The 23,920-nt window shown below is 41.9% G+C and overlaps 1 pseudogene; it reads left to right on the top strand.

The window, feature by feature from the left end:
• Positions 1-23,920, top strand: part of LOC141417475 (junctional cadherin 5-associated protein-like) — a 91,296-nt pseudogene that overhangs the window by 3,210 nt on the left and 64,166 nt on the right.

Here is a 23,920-nt window from a genome sequence, read left to right on the forward strand (position 1 = left end):
CTTAAGCATTGAATTTTGCAATGTTTACTTTGGAAATAACTTTATATGTCTTTTGTAATTAGAAAATAAGTAAAATGTAATAATTATAGGAAATAATTTGAAAAATGTTTTTAGAAAACTCTGGCTCTTTTATGCCAAAGATATTTATAAATAAAAAACAAAACTAGTGTGTTAAAAGTTTAATAGAACATTTTAGCAATCTTTACATGAAGCAGTTGACATATATGATGATAAGGGAATAAAATTCTAGCCTATTATGTTAAATAACCCCGAATTTCAGAGGAATTTTAAATCTTATCCAATTTCAGTCTGTTCTTAAATGACTAGCAATCTTTTAGAAATGTTAATGAGGTACTTAGGGTTCCATAAAGATGGGGTGAAGTAGCCAAAATACTAATTGTGTGATACAGAGTTTACAGGTGGAAAGAAAATGGGGGTTGGAGAGAGAGAGAGCTCTCACTAGTTGTGGAAAGAAAAGATAATACTTATTAAACCTAAGTGCATAAAATTGGGCACTTTTTTGCCTTTTCTCATTTTTAGTCACTGCCTTAACTCAACCCAACCCAGCACGTTCCAAGTTCCTTTTGATCTTAGACCCAAGTTTTCCATTTCGTTTTTTTTTTTTGCCACCTTAAGGAAAGCTAACTCAGTGATGCCTGCCCTGCTAAGATGGTTACTTCATAGATTAAATATGCTTTTTATGTCTTATTCGAGTTTAACAACTTGAGTGCTCTGGCAGCACTGACCATCGCACTGCCTGGTATGGTAATAACAGTTTGTGAGAACTTACTGTCCCAGAACTTAAAATGGAGCTGTGGAGTTATTTCTTTAATAATTAAGACTAGAAAGGGAAGTGGCAGTCCTATTCATAATAAAACCCACAACTCCACCATTAAATAAAAAGCTGTAGAAAGCATTAAAACTCTATGTATTAGTTAGCAACATACTCCATTCTGGCTTGTTTTATGTCTTGGCTGTTTACCTCTTGTTTAAAGAAAGCACTTCGTTATATATTAATCATAACATTAGCCCTAAAAGTTGTCAGTTGGAGAAATATTTATACTGAACTGCCAACAATTTGAAGGACCAATTACATCTTAAGTATGGAATGTCAGTGAACACAAGTGGGAAGTTTAAGGTTATTAGAGGAGGACCATTGTCTACTGGAGACCTTTATGGGGTAAACTGTAATCTGGAATTAGAGTTGTTCAGTGGAACATGTGACTTTAGATTTACTGGAAACAGGTTGAGTCTCTGGCAGATAGGACATATGTGCTATATACTAGAACCATATGTAATGTACTATTCATTTATTTTCTCCAGTGTTTCTTTTATGGCCATTGAGTCTTTCAAATATGCAATATATTTTCAAAGGTACACTTTCCTAATCCTTCCTAAGCAGCACTTTTTTTTCCTTTTGGGCTAGAACATGAACTAAAGATTAATAAAAAGAGATAAATGCACATATACTATCAGAATATTTTTAAAGCAGTGTTTGTTGTTGGTGAGGGCATGGTGAGCTATATTATTTTTATTTATAAACAGTATAGCTAATTATAATAATATATAAGTTACAAATATTAAGTTCTCTTAATATACTGATAAGTTATAAGTGATGACTAATGAAATACTATATTAATATAGTTTAATATTAATAATGTATTTATTATATTAAATTATATAATACTTAAGCTAGTAGGAAGTATAGATATAAAGTTAATCTCAACTATGCTAAGTATATGAAGTTGCCAGTATTTGATCATTTTGGACTTGCAAAATGATAAGGTCATATGTTTTGGCCTAATACATTTCATGACAGAACATAATGAAATAAAGTTAATGTATAAATAATGGAAACATTTTTTAAACCTCAGAGGCTAGTGCTGTTGTTGATATTTTGGTATGATTCTTCTTGGTGTTTTTCTCTCTTTCTATGCATATGTGTACAAATAAAATTGATAACACACTAGTCTAGGGGTCTGTATCCTGTCTTTGTTGTTTAATATGGTAGCATGTCCATTTCCCTGTGCCATAATAAACCTAAAACTATAATTTTATATGGATGTATACATATAGTCCACTATGTGTATGCACCAGAATTTTTTAAACTACCCTTAAATGGACATTTACCTCAATTTATTTGTTTATTTGCTTTTGGCAGTTCTGGAGTTTGAACTCAGGGCCTATGAATTTGCTCGATAGGTGCTCTGCTGCTTGAGCCATGCCTCCAGCCCTGGCTCAGTGTTGCATTGTAAGTAAAACATTGTGCATCTCTGGCTATTTCACTAGAATGATCCCAAGAAGTGAGATAATTAGTCCACAAGGTTTCAGATATGTACAGATTTTATTACCTATTGCCTGACCACTCTGAAGAAAGGAAACATCTATTTGCACACAGCCCCTGGCACGCACTCATACAACCACAAGTAGGAGAGCCCTGACAGCTCATCATGCCCTCACCACCAATAAACACTGCTTCTCAAAAGCTTTTGTAACCTGGAATATGAATAATGACAATTTGGGTTGACTTTCATTTCTTTGTAGATGAAGGCAATTTTTTTTTCATATTTGGATGGGTATTTATCTTTTAATTTTCAGTTTGTGTTCTAAGCAAATTTTAAAAAGGGAAAATGTAATATGTTTATTAACATTTTGTTTCACTGATTTGGGAGACCTTGTAACTATAAATTATGAGAATAAAATATTGTCATATAATGAAAAAGGAAGAGAAAATGTTACATATTAAATGGCATTTGTTTGCTACAGTCCACCCCTAGTGATGAGAATATGGATAATTGAAATAATCCTGCCTAGACTGTAACATCTACCAGGTTGAGTGCTGACTGGCTCTGATTTGTCTTTATATTCTCCAGTGCAGAGCTCGTGGTCTGGCAAGTCCATTGCATAGCAAGTGTCTTGATGGATTTAGGCTGGAATAAGTAAGTGTGCAATACTTGCTCTTTGGGATGGAGAATTGTCAGATAGCTCACTCCTGGTCCTCCTTTTCCCAGTGTGTGGCCATTTACCTCTGCTGTCCCAGCGTGGACTCTGCATGGGTGCTAATGAGGCCAAGGTCAGAGGTTCTATCTGCATATGACCTATTTAGCTTTGTTCTGTGTCATGGCCACAAGCTGTACTCTTATTTATTTATTTATTTTCTCTCGTGGCCAGCTGAGAAATAAATGCATACTGTTTATCACAAGGGAGAACAGGCAGGTAGGGGGCGGAGAGAGGGGACAGTAGGAAGCAGATTTCTAGAACTAGGTCAGCCTTACTAGAACTTCCTTTTCTCTCATGCTGTGTTCCAGGTTCAATCCAACGCAACACAAACACACACACACTGACACTCAGCAACACAGAGAATAGATACCCAACAGTGAAGGGGAGACCGCTCAGCTTACTCTTAAATCCCGTGGATCGTTAACAACTTCCTGGTTTCATTTATTTATTTATTTATTTATTTTATTTTGGTCATGCTGGAGTTTGAACTGTGGCCTCAAGCTTGCTAGACAAGCATTCTACCACTTAGGCCATGCCTCTAGCCCAAGAAATTTCTGATTTTATAACCCCAGCCATTTGGGTGTAAATAGCATAGCTAATACTGAAAGCAACTCAGAAATCTGCCTCATTTTAATTGCGTTAAGTAGTCTCATTCAGGTTATTTGGAAGGGACAAATAATCTTTGATAAAAACCCTTTTGCAGTGATTTGGGGAAAAGAAAATTTTGTGGGAATAGCTGGATTAGTCAAAATCAAATTACCTGTCATCTTCTCAAACCAGTAGTTATTTCCAGTTTCCGTGAGTGGGATGATGAATGATCCTAGTCACACCAAGGCTGAAATTCACTGTACTTTCCTTACTTCTTTCCTTTTTCCTTCCTTGTCCTTCCATCCCTCCTCCATCCCTCTCTCTCTCTCTCCCTTCCTTGCACAGTATTGGGATTTGCTTGCTAAGCAAGCACTCTATCACTTTAGCCACTCCTCCAGTCCTCACTGGGCCTGGCCTGGAGCTATGAACCTCTGGATCTTAGCTTCCCAAGTAGCTAGGATTATGGGTGTGAGCCACTGGCACACAGCTCATTGTACTTTTCTTAAAAATTACTCTTACTGTTCTTTTTTTCCTTATCCTCTCTCCTACATGTTACAATTCTAACCACTCTTTCTACTTCTCACAACTTTATTTATTTATCACTTTATTTGTTTACTTATTTTCCCATGTTTATCCCTCGACACCACTTAAGTCCTTCCCTTACCCACCAGGTTTACCCGAAAGCAGTCTTGTCCTTCCCCAAATCATTTGTGGTTTCTTGTTATCTACTCACATAGAGTCTAACCTCTTATTAATGTTGCAGAGAAGAGTGACTCCTTCTGTATAGAACATTTATTTTTTCCTTTAGAATTTTGGGGTTTGGTGGTGGTGGTTACTCCTCTCTCATTTCTCATTGATGGAGTTTGTCTGCTTTTTGGCTCCACACAACAGGTTTTGTGATAGCTGCATGCATGTTACTTAGGAAGAGGCCTATGATGGTCACGAAGCAACTGAATGGTGTATTTGTGAATGGATCACTTTCCTGAACATTCAAAAATTAGCATGAGTATTGCCATCAAGACATTATAGGCAAGTGAGGTATGACCCTTGTGTGTGCATGTGTGTGTACACACATCTGTGTTGTGTGTGTATATGAAAGAATCATCTACAAGAGCCATCTCAATTCTAAAGAATGAAACCATTTTTTCCTTTTTAAATAGTTTTAATGTTTAATGCCACCATGTCTTTTGTCTCTTCTGATTTATGTTTATGCATTATTTGGTAAATTAGGAAGCTTGTTGATGGTAAGGAAGGAAATATAAATGGATGAATCTAAAACAGTAACGGAGACTTCAAAGCTAGGTAGAACTGGGTTCAAACCTTGAATCTTCCATTCAAGGGCTATATAACCTTGGACCTGCAGCCTCAAGTATTCTCTTCTGTATAGTGGAGTCACCCATATATACATCAGGAAGTTTGCTGGAAATACAAAATGAAAGAAAATAACCCAAGCAACTAATACAGTGTCTGGCACAGGCAGATACTTACAGATTTATTTAATTTATTCTTTCATGCGTCCTGTGATTGTGTGCTTATGAAGCAGGTTTTTCTTGTGGTTTGTAGAGAGAAAGTTTATTGGGGTCATGGGGCAAGGGGCGCGGAGAATAAATTAACCAGGAATTGAAAAGTGTTCTTCATGAACTTGCTCATTTACTGGAAAGTTATTTTGAGCACTTTACAACCTGTCACAAGCATTCCCAAAGCGGGGAGGAAGATAATAAGATATAAACCTAGAGATGTCATGAATCAATCAAAAGCCTCATCCAGAAAAACTTGGCTTTTCAGCCTCACTCTTCCTCCACCTCACCCCCTTTCACCACCTAAATTAGAGACTGCATGCTAATAAGTATTTCTTTTTTGGTCCCATCTCATGAAAGCATAATTTAAACCAATCCAATACAGGCAGACAGAAAGGGCACTGGGGACTAAACCTGCTCTCCTCACTACTGTTGTGTCTTATTTCTGTCACTGTTTCTTCAATGAAGTTTTACAGCTTTTTAAAATTTTTTATTTAAATAACAGAAGAAAAAAATCACCCAAAGTTTCTCATTTATTTTAACTATTTTTTGATCTCGTACACTAAGTATAAAATCTTTCTTCTACAAAAAGAATTTTTATAAAGGCAGTTTTCCTTCTTTGTATATGCTGTCTTACAGAGTTTGTTTTCATCAAAAGACTTGTTTGGCTTAACCCAAGTTGAACAAGACCAAACTAGGGAAGAGTGTGTGGCTAAAGGCTAGGCAAGAAGTTCTCTGAGCTAGGCTGCTGGTCTAGCCCTGATTTCTTTCAGTGAGATTGAGCAGTGCTACAAAGTCTTAACAAATGAGCATCTTGACGCTAATCACTCCTGGATGCTGCACACGTGGTCTTCTATAAGCTAGGTCCATCTGTTTTACATATGAGGAAACTGAGGCTTGGAAGTTAGGTACCTTGATAAAGGCCACCTAGCAAGTGGAGGAGCCAGGATGGAAATAGGATCTTTCTGATGTTCCAGCCCATGTAGCCCTTGCTGTTTGTGCTGTGTCCTGCCACCTCTATGTTGATGGAGCAGAAAATGTGCCACAACTTCCTTCTGAGATGAGGAAAAACTGCGGGGCATGTGCTCCCCAGAGAAATGGGTCAACTGGAACACGTGTCCTTTCATTAGGCTGTCACTTTTCATTGCATTGGTAGTGTTTATACAATCCTATAAATTGTATCTTGGAAGTGATGGAATAACTGTCTTAAGAATGTAAATTGGAAAAGCATAATAGTGAAATGCAAAGAAACAAAAAGCTGTTTCTTGGCCTTCTCAAACCAAATGAAGGAATAAAAGTGGCAGCATCAAAGATTGCTTCATTTCCAGGTCCTTTGGCTTCCCCTTTGCCTCAGCAGTGCTGGGCTTGTGTATAGTTCAGAACCTGGGTGTTTCAGATTCAAGCCTTGAAAAATCCCAGGTAGAGGGAGGAAGGAAGCAGAAAGTGGTATGTTCCTCTTAAGATTTATTTCTTCTTTGTGTGATGTTTGCTCTTAGTCATTAGTAACTATGACTCTTTTTGGAAAGCAAAGTTTAGTTAGGATAGATAGCTGTATTTGTTGTTGAAAACAAAGCAATGAATTTGTTAGACTAAAGAATTTCATGTCAATTGCTAGGATCTTTGAATTTGAAAGTTTCTCTAGTCTAACATCTTGATCACCACAGGTATGACTTCTACATTGGGGATCCTCAAACTGAGAGTCATGACCCATTAGCAAGTCATGAAATTACTTTAGTGGGCGATGAACAGCATTTTTAAACAGTGAAATAGAAAAGATTACAGTACTATCAAGATATAAGGATGAATAGTTTTGCTGTAAGGTTTTGATTGATTGTGTACACACCTGTAGTGGGGCGCTGTAAAAACAAAAGGGCTTGTAAATCAGTTACCTCAACTTCAGCTTCAGCAGCTCCTAGATACAGAACTCCCTGCCTTCAGGGGCAGCCTTTATCTTGACAGACTAGAACTAGTAAAGTGTTCTTATGATAAATGTCTCTTCTGCTTTCGTGGTTTGTTTTGTTTTGTGCAGTGAGCACTGGGGAGGGAACTAAGGACCTTATGCATGCTAGGCAAGTGCTCTACCACTAAGCTACATCCATAGCCCTCATGGTATTTTTTTAAATATGCATAGAATGAAAATAATATTAAGATATTTGATAGTCATGGGGATTAATACTGATATTTAAAGTGAACTCATTTGTCTTATTGCTGTGGCCTGAATACCAGAATTCTCTTCCTTACCTGAGATTATATGTAGGTACCTTTACAGTCTTGATTGCTCTTCTTAGATGTTCCATTATGAGCATTTAATTCAAGAAAATAAAAGTAGTGAAGGAAAAATTTCTTGAATAAACTGGCTGGAAAACAATACTTCCAGAGAAGGTGATTTTTCAGTAACGCCTGGAGACAGGCAATTTGGGTAATGGAGGCCTTCTTCATCCTATGAGACTAGGTAGGATCTCTTCCACAGCATCCTGTCTTTGTGCCTGTCATGGGCTCTGGCCCTATGGAGAGGTGTCAGGCTTCCACATCACTAGCATGTACATATGTTGTGTTTTAATTGCCTTTTTTCCAACTGCCTCTATGGCTAGACAATAAAATCCTCAAGGACAAAGAATGTGTCTTACTTATAATTTCAGTGCTTGGCACTGAAATTCTAGGCACCCAGGAAATATATTTTAGTGTTTTGAACTATATAAAATAATGTTTACTGTTTTTAGTGACTTGGGTGAAGGATGAATATTACATTCATGAAAGATAAGGTATGTGAGTATTGTAAAGTGATCGTGACTTTGGAAATCAATAGTAATATACTAAATGATACAAAAGGAACATGGTATAAACTACATGGTGAGAAGGAATGACTACTCTGAAATCTTTCCATAAGGCAATAAACTTCAGAGACAAATCAGAACCATTGTAGCACAATGAGTCCATAGTGTTATGTGTGCATAGTGATTTCCACTTCTGCATGTTCTTACTGGGCTCTTGAGATAGTCCAAGGGGATGGGAAGATAATGACATTGCCATTTTGCAGAACAGAAAACTGAGACTTGGTGTGTTTATTGACTTGCTCCAGAGATTATACTATGACAGGGTCAGACACTAGAGCTGGGGTCACACCTGATCCTGGGCCATTTTAGCTACAAACCTACCTTTCAAGTTGGATAGCAAATTGTTATGATAATGGTGGTGACAACCTTGGGTTTATGTCATATTTTGTTGTGTGTTAGTCTTTACAGCAACCCTTTGAGTGAGTTAGTGCATGGATGACAGAACTAAAATGCTGTTGCTTTAGAATGCTGGTATCTTGGAATTGGAAAGGAACTTTGAACACCTTGAGTGCCAAGTGCTCTCATTAGACCTCTTGGTCCCTCCTGGTGGCCACCATGATTGATGTGATTAATGTGTTTGTGGTGGGAGCCTGCCATCTCTTAGAGAAGCCCATTCCATTTAAAGTAGATAAGGTTGCTAAAGAAGCAAGTGGTATGGCAGAGATTAAAAATAACACACTGTTCAGAAATCAGTGAAGGGAGAGGTTAATGCTTGCTTAGTGTGGGTGCAGAAAAGAGGCAGAAGCCTGGGCTCTGAGTTGGGATGGAGAAGGTGAAATGTGTAAGCTTTCATGAATTTGGGTGATGGTGAGGCCATTCAGATTGTTGGTGGGGCTCCTGGGTCAGCCCTTCACCTCTGATGTTTTTGCCCAGATTGATCCATGAGTGGAACCCTGTGCACTCTACACCTGCTCCCCATAGGCAGCTGGACTCTGAGAGGGGAAACCAGATAGGGTCGCCAGTAGTCAGAACACTTTACCTCAGCCCTCTAAGGCTTTTACAAGGTTCATCTTTTCTGAAATGTGTTTGTGGCTTTTGTGGGTTATCATGCCATTTAAGGTTTTCTAAATATAATTGCAAACACATAGGCACATTGGACCAACTTACCTAACCCCAGTAGGATGATGTGTGTTGTGAAGGTGATTTCTTTACCACTCTGACAGACTGCAGTACAGCCAGCTATGGCTCAGGCACAGGCCAGTGGGTCTGGGGACTCTGGTCTAGGCCACCAGGATTCTATTTCTGTGCAGTTTCTTTACTCCCAGGTCATTATACCCACAGTCTATTTGAGTGCCAAGTAGCCGTCTCATATATGGACACATGCAGCTTATGTAGTGAACTCCTAATTATTCTTCAGAACCTTTCTCCCATTTGTGTATTGACCCTGCAAGTTTTCATTGAGAGCATACCATCTGCTAGATGCTGGGGATGTGGCACTGAACGCAGCAAGACCCTGTCCTCATAGCCTAAGCCTGCATTCCCACATCCCTGAGTTGGTAATGTGATCTCTTTCCTCTGGAGTCCCTAGCCCAGTGACTTGCTTAGGTGAATGGGAACAATGCTTGCTTCTCTGATCCTTCCTTTTCTTTCTGGGTGAATGAGCCAAGTCACGATTCTCTGAAAGTCATCCACTAGGAGTGTCAGGAAGGTAGAGTTGCTGTGGAGATTTCTCTGAGTACAGTAACTGTCAGAACTTGTCAGCCTTCCATAACATCAGGGATATGATGGAATGTCATAGGCCTTCAAGGTGTCATCCTCCCCTGACCACAGGGATTGTCTTGGTTCTGTTTTCTAGTGGGTGACAGAGAATGAGGACATGCAGGGTCAGAAGGACTGTGTGTAACCCAGGGAGAATTCTTCCTGACGGGAAGTGCAGTAGGTCTTCCCTACACCTACAGCCAGCAGGTGTTTCCTGGCCATTGTTCCTGGTGATCACAGCAACTCTGTTTCCATCCACCACAGAATGGGGCTGGGTGGGCTCTTTATGTGCTTCTTGCCCAGGCCAGGGATATGGCCAGCCTTTCTGGAGGTCAAGGTGGGGGCAGTTCTGCCTCTTACACATGGATGGGAAGCTGCGCTGTGGCCCTCCTGTCTTGCACCTCCTAAACTCCTGTCTTGGATCCTTTTTCTTTCTTGGTCCTCTTGCCCTTGGGAATTTACATTGGGGCAAGCTGTAATGAAGGTCCAGGGCGATATTTGAGTGTGGACACTCTTGGCTGAGAGATGCAGAACTTCTCCCTAAAAGTCATCCAGGAGAAATTCCATTCTTTCAAGCTTCAGGTGCTACTGGGCCAGGTGATACATGCCAGAATCCCAGCACTGCAGAGGCAGAGAGAGGCAAGAGGATGGCTCCAGGGCTTTGTACAGAGACTGTCTCAAAACACCTAATAATAACAACAATAATTGCAATAGTAATATACTAAAAGGAACTCTTAGATCACATCACAGGTCGGATGTGTTTTATTGATTGCACGTTGGTTGTTTTCTCATTTTGAGCCCAAAGACTTCCTATCTATTTCTGGTTGCTGGTTTACCACCTTGGTGCTGTCCCTGCAGTGGCTTCTCCAATTGCTTCTGCTGAGGTGTATTGTGGCTCTGTGTTGATTAAAGAGCTTGTTCTGTCCCTTCAGAGCATAAGGTCTATACAGAAGGAAGCAGGGATGTGTAGTAAGATTAAGCTGAACACCAAGAATTGCTCCTTTTAGAAACACAAAGTCGTAATTGCAGCTTGCATGTCTGTTTATTTTGTCCTTACCCATTGGGCCTGCTGGTTTTAGATGAATGGGGAAGAGGCCGGTGGGCAGTGGTGATCATTTCATGGCTTATCCACCATTTCTGCCTCTTCTGCAAGAGGCAGTCACCAGGGTACAAGCTGCAGACATGCCACCATGCCATGTGGAGTCAGTGCTGTGTCAGTTCTTCCCTGGATACCTTGTTTCAGGTGGCTTGAACCATGTGGCTGGGCTTTCCACATAGGCACTTTGCTAGGTCTGGTTTGGTTTAGATAAAGGGAACTGAGGTTCTTCAGGGAGGTCTGGCCACAAATGGAGTTCTCTGTTGCTCCCACAGTGATGGGTCCCACCACCACAATGGTTCCAGCTGGGGAGCTTTGATGACGCCAGCACATCATGTACAGCGTGGAAGATCTCCTGATTTCTCATGGATACAAACCCTCACGAGACCTCTCAAGACCACGCAAGGATAATCCCGAGGGGCCAGCAAACTGGGACAAGGCCCCAAGCGGGCCATGGTCTGCTGAACGGATATGAGGATGACCCTACAGCCTTTGCTCACAATTGTACATCCCTGGGGAAGGGACTTGTGAGTGACTCAGAGAGCAGCCGCAGCACGCCGAGAGGCCACGGGGAGTGCCAAAGTGCTTCTGCTTCTAAAACTGCTGAGGCGGGTTAAGCTTCCGTGTTGACCCACCATTTCTCTTTGACTTAGGAGTTTGGTCTTGGCTTAGACGTAAGTAAACTCTTTCAACCCTATATTTGGCTTGGACGAGGGAGAGAGAGAGGGCTGAAAGACAAGAACACCTCTGTCCTTTGCCGTATTTAAGGTATTCCTGTAGCACATAGCTGGGACTTGGCCATAGTAGGCCTTCACTAAACAGTAGTGAGTAAGCAGATACTATCACACTGAGCACTGCATTGTGATGCTCTGCCTCTCTTCTGCCCTCTAACGTGCCCAGCACTCCCATAGAAGGCATTTTAGAGCTTTGTAAAGCTCTCTTATGTCCAGCCACACATTCATAGTGCTGATGGGTTTTCTACTAACACATTTCAGTATCTTGTAGGTTTCAGAGAGTTAAAAAGGGCTATGTGCCCTGCCCCTTTTGACCATTCATATAATTCCATTCTTCTCTAACCTGCCTTGCCATTGCACACATGCTGACCTAGTGTGGATATAGCACCAAAACACAGCACACCTATGGATGTTTTCTTAGGACAGAAAAAGAGGGCAGGTTGGCCAAGTGGGCAGGGTGGTTATTGAAGAGGGAGTTGCAGCAGCTTGCCACAGGGCCAGCATGGGAGGGGAGCCATGGAACTCCCTTCCAAGAAGTTTCAGTGGAAGGAAACCTCAGTTGTCCTTGCATAAAATGTGTTTTTGTCTCTAATGTTGTGTCGGGACCAGGTAGAGTCTGGAGACTAAGAGTGCTGAGCACGTGATGTAGCAGGGTATAAGAAGCCAGAAAGAGATAACAGAACCTTCACAGGGAAGCAGGGTCTGTCTTTAAGAGGAACAAACAAACAGAAAGGGTGGGGAATTAAGGCTGATGGTCACAGGTCTCCTTCCCAGAGAAAGCATCTTCCTTCTTGGTTGACAGCTTTCAAACAAACTTGGGAGGGATTTTGTTAGGATGGTCAGAGCTTTCAAAACCTTGGCTGGGCAGAAGCAAAGGAAGGAGAATCTTTTCTTTCCCAGCGTGGTAAAAGCAGGTTGATGTTACCAAAGCAGAGTTTCCACTGATGGGACCAGGTTCAGGAGGGAAATGCAAATATGAACGAGTAGAAGATGCTCTTTACTAACCTTGTCTTCAAAACTCACACTTCTGTCTACTATTTCTTGGGCTTAACTCTTATCACCCTGGTTCCCTGGAAAACATGTCCACCATGAATTTTTGGAAGAGGGCTCTTTTGGACAAGTTGACTGAGGGTAAAGACAACCTTAATTGCCACCAGACAAACTTGAGCTTGATTTCTTCTTAACTTCTGCTCTTTCTAGTTTGTGCTGAGTATATCTCTATAGTGTAACTTGGATGACAAGGTCCCAAGGTTGTATCTTGTCTCCTGTTTCTTTTGTATTGCTTATAGAGCTTATTATGATACTGTGCACACAGCAGTTACTTAATATGTGCTAATGGATTGTGATGTATTCTTCTTAGCATTGTGACAACTTTGAGACCATACAACTGCTAGATGTTGTAGTACATACCTAAAGTCCCAGCTTCTTGGGAGGCAGAAGGGTTAAAGTTCGAGGCCAGCCCAGCCAAAAATGCAACAAAACCCTGTCTCAAAAACAAAAGGGTTATAAGTATAGCTCAAGTAGTAGAATGCTTGCCTAGCATGCACAAGACCTTGGATTCAATCCCCACCATTGGGGTGGGGAGGAGAGGGAGAGAGAGAGAACCAGAAGACCCAGTTCCTAATGAGGTAAAGTCAGTGGCCTGGAGTCTCTGCAAATGGGTTGTGTAGGTTATGTGAGGTTGTCCTCAGACTTGAAGGATCAGATCAGAGTGAGGTTTCAGAATGGGAGGCAGTAGAATTCCCTTTAGAATTCCATGTGGGCAATATGGCTCCCAATCTCACCCACAGCTTGCTCAGGACTTTTCTTTCTGTGTGGTAGCAGGTTCCTTAGAAGCATCAACCTCCTGCCTAGCCTGTAGGTGGGTGGGCACAGTCGGATATGCAAACAGTCATTCTTTCTGTCATGAATAAGATGTTCAGATGAATGACTAAGTGTGGCACTGGGACATTTTCCTGCAAGTGGACTGAGTTCTCAATAGGCCCAGCCTCCTCTCTGTGTTTCTGAAGTTTACTGACTAACTCTGGAGATGGATAGCAGCTTTTGGATTGCACGTTCCCTTATAGGGCAGAAAGAAAAAAATCATACATAAATGCAAAAATCCAGGCCAGTGCCCATAGCATTGAGACTTGCATCTTACACAGCTGCAAGTCTTCCTAGGTTGACATGAAAGGCATTTTCTTTATTTAGTAGCCAACACAGACTGAAAATAGGAGGCAAAGTTTATGGAAAAGTAGGTATGGAGGGGAAATATTTCCCTTAATCAAAAGTACTTTGGGAGGAAGTAAATAGGTGTCAAAAGTTAACAGCTTAAACAATGTTTAAAAAAAAATAAAAAGAAAGAAAGACAAACTAACCACATGATGGCTAATGTGAATTCTGGATCTGGAATGAATGTGCTCTGCCAGCTCCCAGCCTTTGGTCACTTGACAAGCACAGCTGTGGTCTTGCTGCCTGTCCTGTCCTACACAGTGACCTCTGTTGGGCTGGTTTCCAGGTCTAGGGGGCACATGGGGCCCAGGATAGCCCTGTCCAACTCCAAGCCATCTGGGGACTGGGAAGAGTCATAGGCTTCTCTAATGCTGGCTCCCTGGTGGGTTGAGGTCTGACCTGGAGTGGGTCCCTACACCTAGGGCAGGTCCTCAGCATCTCACTAGCACCCTAGCAAAGGTGGAGATTAAGGTGGTTTAGAAGGTTACAGAGAGAGATCTTGTTTTATTCTGGCAGTTTGTGGAGACACAGTTCTATTGGTAATAGTGTTTTATAGCTGAAAAATGTAAGTCCCCAAGAATGTTAGTGGCTTATCCAGGGCCATTCAGATTGACATGAAAGGGAACCCAGCTTAGCTACAAACTCTGGGCTGCCTGATGCCAGTGATTGCTACCCGCAATACCAGGCCTGGCCATTCTTCCTGTATGAGGCCAAGTTCAGTTTGAAAGGGTCCTCAATTCTATGAGCTCCTCTTCAGCGGCCCTGTGATGGACTCTCTTATCACTTTCTTGTCCTCTACCCTCCCCTGGCAGGCATGGCTGTGTCCTTTCCTGTCTGGGGAGCTGTAGAAGGAATGCATGGTTCCATACCCACATTAGGTAATATATATGGTTTTGCTCGTCTGTGGCCCTTGTTAAGGACTGCTTAAAATGCAAGGTAGTGTTGTCCATGACTTAGGGCTTGACTGGAATGTCAGCCATGGGCTTTTTAACTTGATTGCCAAACGTGCTGCTTACCTGTTTCTTCACTTGCTGAGAATGCTATACTCTGAGCTTTGTTGCCAGTTCAAGTGATACTGACATCCAAGATGGAAGAAGAGTGATGGTTCTGACATGCAGAGAGGTAAAGAATGCGCCAAATTGCTAAATGGCTGTCATGCTCTCATGGTAAAGACAGGAACCAAAGGTCAATGCTCTTTTGTACACAGCCTATTCAAATTAATGAGTAGAGAAAACTCATTTTCCACAGCTATATGTTAATGTATGGGACCCTCCTTCTTATGGCTGGAAAGTACAGAAGGTGGGCTCTAACCCCTAATGGTGTGACCCTCTCCTAGGGGCCTGCCCTGGCTTTGTTGCCCATACTGAGGACCCTGCTCTAGCATGCTCTACAGGCCACCTTCCTCAAACCCCACCAACCCGCCCTTCCTGAGGCCCTTCCTGTTACCAGAGTTCTAGTCACATGGGGTCACCTTGTGCTCCCACTCCCTCTCCAATCTGCCTTCTACTGGAAACTTCACTTCATCTGTCCCACTTCTTTGGGTTCCTTCCATGGAAATCACTCATTCCCATTAATTCTTCCAGTACTTTTCCTGGGCCTCCAGGATTGTCAGCTTTCTGAAAACTGATAACATGTCTCTGACTTGGCTAATTCCTGTTGCAGTTTTTTCAATTAGTAACCAATTAGTTAAATAAATTTGCTGACTCAGTCCTGGTCCTCTGATGTCTAGGTGTTTGTATACCTGCCATGTATTTCAGAATGCCTGGCTTACCTGGGACCGGCGGTAGAAAAGTTGTTCCAGTGACCTTGTGAGGCTAGCTGGGAATGGTCCCATATGAGGGGAAAAGTATTGGCCTCTTGGCTGGGCAGGCAAGGTACAGGGTCAATGGCTTCACCTTACATATCAACACTACAGGACAAGCAGGGAACAAGGGAGGAGAAGGACACAGCCATTGGCCCAGAAGAACTTTTGGCAGAGTGTGTGGTTCTGAGTGGAAAAGTTTTCTTTCTTTGTGGATTCTCTGCATGCCAGAATTGGATCCACATGAATAAGAATGCAGGACTTGTTGTAAGGAGAGACCATCCTTGGGCAGGAAGTGCAACAAGAGAGCTGGACCATAGACATGGGAGTAACAAAGCTGGGTCCCCATCGGGTGTGGCAGTTGCTGTCTCTCTAGACAGTCTTAGGTGGGGGTGGATTCATTCACCTCAGACTCTCCTTGTCTGCTATCTGGATCTCTGTTCCTGTGCTTCTCCTCTGCTAGACAGTCCTCCCTTTACAATGGCTGCCTTCTAGAACCTTAGGCTTGGGTGACTTTTATTCTTTCTTGTCCCACTGCTACTACCACCTGTTCTGTCCATTTATAGTTTTGAAAAGAGTGGATGGGTTGGCAATGGGTGGGTGCTTCAACCTTGGTGGAGGAGTGCGCTCTCCTACACTCATGGGAAGAAGGGAAGACCAGACGTGATGCTGGAGTCTTCCCCACATTGAAGACTTTGGATGAGGAGAGTTTCCAGGCCATGGAACCAATAATGGAACAACTCTGACGATGTGGCCGTTCCTCTGTTTAAGTCACTTCCCTCATGGAGAGCTGATGTGGATGCTAACCTACCCCTGAGCACTCTGTCAACACAATGTGCCAATGAAAGTGCTAGCAGGTATTGCATGAAAGTCACTTACATGGTACAGAAGAAACCCACAGGCCATGTCCAAAGCTTGCTGTCCACATGCATGCATGCACGTATACACGTGCATGTACACGAATTGAGATTAAGGGAAACGTGGATGAGGGGAAAGCTGTGTATTGTCTGTACATAGAGAAAACTATGTGCTTCTAGTGCAGGCAACCATATCTGCATAACACTTAGTGCCCATTAAAATATGTGAAGACTGTTATCAGGCATTCACGGTTTCCTTAGTGTGTTTCCTGTAAAATAGTATAATCAGAGGAAGCTGTAAAATAATTTGACATAGCCGAGGTTTAAATCTCAAAGTCACACCATAACAGGCTTCTCTCTGCTTAGCCCCAGGAATTCTGGTAAAAAAAAAAAAAAAGAAAAAGTCTGTTAGTTAACCATGAGAATAACTTGTAATTACCTCTGCCATCAGCGGCCATGGTGACTAATTAGAGACTTAGCAAACTGGGAGAGTCTCTGATGTGGTGGCTTGGGGCCCTCATCTTGGGAGGTTTTTATCAGATCAGTAAACATCCATTCTAGATGGTGCTACTGGATATGGTAAACAGTCCATTTTCAGGGGATTTTTAAGCTTCTTTCAAATCATATCCTGCTTAGAATGGTTTTCCAAAAAAAAGGAATGCTTCAACTTTAACATCTGTTTCTTTGTATCTCTTTCTCTTTACAAAATTACAAACCAACACACACTATTTGTCTTTTAGCTTAAGTGTCAGGATTGCTGTCTTGGCTTCTTCCCTGAAGTGTGGATTCTTGAGCTGGCATGCTCCTGAGCTCACTTAGAGTCAGGCCTTCCGTTTACCCATCTTTGTGGATGCCTTTTCTCTGGGGCACTTTGTTCTTATTCAGAAGCAGCAAAACCTTCCAGAAGTGTCTGGGTCCTCATCCTCTGGCACATGCTCTCATATGGCTTTGCCATCACCGACCGACTTTTCCCAACAGGATGCGGGAAAAACACAGCAATGAGGAAGTATTTCCAGAGTTAGGGGAAGACTGCAGCAGCAACGCAGCTGAGACTGCATATGTCTTGGCAGCCATGACATCACCAAAAGGAGCCTTGTCCATGGGGATGTTCTTTAGCTAGAGAACTGGGTGAGTTTGGGGAGCTGGGAAATACCTGTGCAAGAGATGGCAGATGGTAAGAATGGGAGACACAAGCTTCATGCAACCCAAGTGAGTCTTTAGGTCCTGTTGCTCTGCTTCTAAGATGATATCTGAGTTCTTGACGAAGAAGGAAGAGTCTAACCTGGAAATCTCATTGATGTGCTGCCATGTACCAGCTGTGGGGTCACAGGCTCATTAGGTGTCTTCCCTTAGGTGTGGTGACAAGAAAGATTACAAGGGTCTTCTTCAGTGCCTCTCAAGCTCTCTGGTATATGCATCCTAGTGTCTGCCTTCCCCACTCCTTCGTACTCTGAGCTTAGCTTCCAAAGAATAGCAGGTCAGAGGCACAGAGAACACTCCATAAATACTTGTCGACTCAGTGAGTGATAACTGGAAGTGAGGGTGGAGGTAGAAATGTGAGAGGAAGTGAGAAGCTAGAGTGGGTTTTGTTAATGTCTACAGTTGGCACTGAATGGACTATGCTAGTAAAAATAATTTATCTTGGTAAGAATCTGTTACATCCTTATTAAAAATGGTCTGACTACTTTTTAGATTTACATGAGAACAAATGGATGGGAGCTTGCTCTTCCTGTTTTGTTTTTAACAAACCAAATATTGGTCTGTTTTTCATTGTCATTGAGGGAAAGGGTGCAGCTTCTTTCTTAGAGACCAGCCATGCCTGGGAGGAGCAGCATCTTGTTATGACAGTCAATAGGATCATCACTTCCTATTATTGTGAAGGCCTATGAATTAAAATTTAGGAAAAAACAATGCTAATCTCAAATAATCATCACATCAGTACAACAACTCTTCTCTTTCCCATGTGCTCACCTGCACCTCCTTCCCCAAAATGCAAGAAAAAAGGTTCAGCATTACCTGTCCACTGAGACCTTATTGCAGTTGAGCGAATAATAGCAACAGTAGCTAAAAAAATTAAAAAAAAACAAGTTTGAATGTGTTAGATGCTTTGGTAAATGCTTTAAGTATATTATCTCATTTACTTCCTCCCAACAAACTCCAAAAAGCAGGATTATTTCTATCTCCTCCATACACGTGAGGCATCAGAGGAAGAGAGGTTAGGATGTCACAGAAGGCACATGGTCAGAAAGTGTGGTGTTGGCATTTAATCCTGCACCAGGGCAGAGGCTCTCACACTCCCACAATGTTGCTGCACTCTTCCCTGTTGGTGTCTAGCATTCTCCACTGAGTACAGTGCAGTGCACAGCCAGTGACATCCATCCAACACATCCCACCCACCACGTCTCCATATTGTTATTTTTCTTTTACTTCCATGCAGATCTTGGTTCCTTCTTTCATTTGCGTTCCTACCCTCTCTACTGCTTCTCTTTTCTTGTTCTCTGTGAGTACATCTATCAGGTGGTCCCTGTGAATGAGAGCTTCAGATGTACCTGCTTCAGGGCTGGGGTTGTGGCTCAGTGGTAGAGAGCTTGACTAGCATATGCCCAAGGCCCTGGGTTCCATCCCCAGCATTGAAAAGGGAAGAAGGAAAAGAAGTCCTCCTTCAGTGAGTGGTTTTCCTAGTCCATGATTTTATTACATACAAAAAAGGTTGAGTATCTCTTATCCAAAATTCTTGGGACCAGCAGAGTTTCAGATTTCAGAATTTTTTTTTTTTTGGTTGGAGCTGGTGGTGGGGTTAGGGGTAGGGGTGGGGGTAGGAGGAATATTTGCTTAGGCTTTACTGGCTGCATGCCCTGAATCCAAAAATCCAAAGTTTGCTCCAAAAGCTTCAGACTCTGGAGCATTTTGGATTTTCAGATTAGAGATGTGGTCCTGTAATATTAGAATTATCATCACAGTTTCTAAGATGTTCAATCTTTCATAGCAGCACCCACAGTAAATTCACTAATTGATAAAAAAAGCAAGCAGCAATTCCAAACACCTGTCCCTGAGGTCATGCCTCATGAATGCAGTCTGTGGTTCACCTTGCACATCCAAATGGTCTTTACTAGACATTACAAAATCAAAAGTCTGTGACAGCCCTGGCACAAAGATGATGCATGAAACTTGGCACCCACAAAAGAGCGATTCAGGTTCATTTCCTGCCATCAGTTTTTTAAAAATGTTTTTAAAACATTATGGCTCTGTGTCATAGCAAGTTGGTACTGCTGCAGGGATGGCTTCCAAATGCCTCTTTTCCCATTCTGAGCTCATCTTTGTAGAGCCTAGAGCCATGCTCAGGCATCCAGACCTGTGATGTTAAGTAACTGTTCTTTGGGTACTATCAGCAGTTGTTTTTCCAAGATATACCCCACTTAGTTACCACTGGGCACAATGACAACCTTTGTGCCTTTACGTTAGTTTCCTATGCCCCTCATCCAGGTGTCTAAACTGTGCATCTTTTAAATGTCCAAAAACATATTTTGCTTTTTCTTCCAGACCCATTATTAAGTTTGTGTATCTAAAAAAAGAAAAACAAGAAATAGCATCCTGAAATAGTCTGCAGGTACACTATTTGTCATCTGCAGTCATTTATTGTGACATTAGAGAAAGCAGGCATAACAGTATTAGCAGTCTGCGCAGACATTTGTGGATTCTCTAGTTATAACTGTCCCAGTGCAACCTACCATTCTTGTTCCAAGTGCGCTGGCTGAATGGTGATACTGCTCCACTATGTTTTCTGAGCAGCTCTATCCTGTCTGACTGATCTTTAATTCATGCTAACCTTTACACTTCAGTCTTAATCTTTTTCTGACCTCTTATTTCCCTTTTCCAAAATTAGCCTGTTTGCTCTCCTGTGTCAGAGTGTTATTTGCACAGGATTATTTATTGAATAGCCCTAATGTTTTGGGCCTGCCGAGAAATGGAATTGCAGGCTTCTGGTTGACCCAATCAGAGGAGCTTGTTAAGCACTTAACACTGAGGCTGGTGAATTTGTGTCACTCTAAAGAGATGCCCACAATGCCTTCTGCCATGGCAGGGGACAGAAGAAAGCTGCTCCTGGGACAAGTGTGCAGTGCCTCAAATGCTACTGTTATGCTCAGCTTGTCCAGTTATTTATGAATGACTGACCCTCTGGAAGGAGGGCAGCTTTTTACAGAATAGGTTGAGGCAAAATGTGCAGTCACCTGCTGGTCCATAGTATGAACGCCATCACAGTGTGAAGGAGGGGACTGCAGATATGGGGACCAGGAAATGCATGACTGGTGGGACCTCCCCACCTCCTCCCTGACCTCCACATTGAAGGATGACTGACCTAACTTGGGCTGCCCACAGGAGGACCAGGTTCAAGATTTGGTTCATGGAGGAAGGAGGGCTAACTGCAATGCCTATGTTTCACTTCCCACAGAGGACCACTTTCCCCCTTCTTCCATTCAATCTGGCAGCAACAAGTCTCTGCTCAATTTCTTATTAAATCGTGCATTTATCCTGGGCCCTAGGCTGCTGGGCACAGCTCTAGCCTGTAGCATGCCCAGGTATACCTTATCTACTGAGAGGATAGTCTTAGAGAGTGTGAAACACTGGTTAAAGTCATCTCAAATATTGCCATTTTAAGTATGAGACCTTTACATTTTAAAAAGAGTGGGGCTATGAATAGCTCAGTGGTAGAATGTTTGCCTAGAATGTGCAAGGACCTTCCCAATATTCACTTGCAAAAATAAAATAATACAGTAAATACAAAAGACAGTATTTTATCTTTGGTTGAAAATGAGTCATGTGAACTAACAGAAATTCCTCCTAATTTTTCTCTTACTTACCCCATTTAGTGAGTAGATTTGCTAATTTCCCTTCAATACGTTTTTCACATGTTCTTTCTTATTCTAAATATTTTTGAGGAAGTTTCTTTGTTAGTTATTTTGTTGGCCTCATCACTTGTTATCACATACAGAGCTGTTAGCAAGTCTAGCTCCTGCCTTATCTCCATCCTACTCTCCAGGGAATTCTGTATAAAGACCCTGCTGGTCCCACTGAACCTGTAACACAGTTGATGTAGCCTCTCACCTTCCACTTTGCTGCCTTATCTTTTCCCATCCTGCATCATTGTACTCAGTGTGTTTATGTGAGGAGCCTTGTTGTTAATGTTTTCTACATATAAATCTGTAGCTTTTCTTTTTTTTTTGGTAGTGCTGGGGTTTGTACTTAGGGCCTTCAACTTGCCAGGCAGGTGCTGAGGTAGCGTAGCATTTTATATTGCAAGGGACACCATGTATCAAAGCTAGTAGAAGAGCTGCATGGGATAACTTGTATGAAAGAGACATTTACCACGACTCTTACCATACAGGGGTCCACTTATGCCTGTCAGGGCCTGGCTTAGATTAGGTACAAAATAGATATTTGTTAAATAATTGCTTTGTAGTGTTCTATGTCATATGGACTATGTTTTCAAATAGATTATTTCAAATTTCCCCAACGATTTGTATTTTCCTTAAATTGGGACTTTGGTATATTATGAAAATAGTAAGCTAAACCCAGAATGCTTAGCCATTTTAACTACTTTTGGCAAAGTGAAGGCGATAACATTTTTGTGTGGAACAGAAAACCAACCACATTATGTCTGTAGGAAGTCACAGTCTGTTTATATTCTTGCCCTAATTACATTGTTTTATCCATCTTCATGGCACATATATGCACCAATAGCACCTTAGGATTTCAGTCACATCTCTCAGCACAATACACACTCACCATGAAATGAGGGAGCATCAGTGGATAAAGTGAGCTAGAGCCACAATGCCACTTACTCCATAAGGTTGGGCACTCCAGAAAATGCTTTTACAAATGAGGGATAAGAAGGGTGCTAAATAAAGACCTGTGGTATATAAAGCCTGCTTGTTGTCAGCTTAAGAACAGAGGTAAGGAAATGGATCATTTCTGATGCAAGGAATCAACCACACACTTCCCTGGGATTCCTTTTGCTTCTCCCAGTTGAGTGTATGACAATTGCAGTATCCTGTTAACTTGCAAATATTGTTGTCCTTGAACTTTGTGTGGAGTCTGATACCTGACAGCCAGGAGGTACTGAGCACTTACAAGTGGATTGATCATCTTCTACATGTCTCTTCACACACTCAGTCATACAGGGTCCCTAAGGGAAGGGCCACAGCTTCCAAAGCTGCAAGGCTGGCTCACTCACCTGGGCAGATGGGTCTGCAAAACAGCTAGTGGTAATGGCTTCCAAAATGATAAGTCCTTGTAGAACCCAGCTAATCAGTGTTCTGCCAACCATTCAAAACTCAAAGTGTTGAAAACCCGACTTTGATGGCTACAAAGAGATTGTGACCTGCTCCCATGCCCAGTGTTGACCACCTGCACGGTATGTGAGTAGTAAGCACAGGGGCACTGAGGCTGCTCGGTGGCACAAGCTTTACCTCAAAATGATTTAAAATATTTCTACCCATAACTAAGCTTGGCACTAAGTGGCTGCTTACCAAGTGATTTGGAATCTACCCTTGCCTTTGAAGGCAAAGAAGTAGCTACAAAATAAGAACAGTAATGATACAATTTTTTACTAGGGGCTCCTTCAGACCAGCTGTCTTCACCTGTGTGTTGGGAATGGTTCCCTTTCAGCCTAGTTCATTCCCTGCCCTTCCATGCAGCCCTCACTGTCATTGCTGTGCTGTATTTCCAGCTGAAAAGTGGTCTGTGTTGTAGAAATATTTGTTTTTGAGACTGTGTCACTATGTAGCAAGATCAGCCAAGACTCTCTATGTAGCTCATTCTATCCTTGAACTCATAGTCCTCCTCTTCAACCTCCTAAGTGCTAAGATTATAGGACTGTACCACCGTGCTTGGCTCTGGGATGTAGAAATAATTTGAAACCACAAAATGTGGTATATGACACTTAAGAACACGAAAAATCTGACCTTGCCAGTAATCAAAGAAATGCTAATTAAATAACGTTATTTTTACTAATCTAATAAGGAAAAAATAATTGTAAGTCGGGGTAAGATGGTCCAGCAAGACCAGCTATCCTCTACTTATGAGGTAGGATTATAAATGGGAATGGCTTATCTAAGGTAACTTGACAATATGTCCCACGATCTACTCATTCGTTTTCTAAGAGTTTATTGTAAATAATCTTTGACCTTTATTAAGTGTGGACAGTAGCATTTCTCAAAATGTGTTAGAACACCGTGGCACAGTATTTCACACCTATAATTCCAGCATGTGTATTTTTGTAAAGGCTCCTAAGAAAAATCTAATGTGCAGCAAAGTAATCCCTCCCCTACCAACTCATAGTCAGCACTACCAGTATTTCCCAGATCACCCAGATAAGAATCCCCTGGATACTTGTTAAAAATATAGATGCCTGGGCCAGACCTAGGCCTACCGAATTTCAACTTTCACAGAGAGAGACTTGGTATTGTGCATACAGTCATGTGTCACTTAATGACAGGGTGATATTTTGAGAGATGCATCATTAGGTGGTTTTGTCATTGTGTAAATCTAGGTGGTACAGGTCAATCATTGGACATGGCCTCTGGA

This window comes from Castor canadensis, chromosome 15 (genome assembly GCF_047511655.1).
Source record: "Castor canadensis chromosome 15, mCasCan1.hap1v2, whole genome shotgun sequence".
Classification (NCBI taxonomy): Eukaryota; Metazoa; Chordata; class Mammalia; order Rodentia; family Castoridae; genus Castor; species Castor canadensis.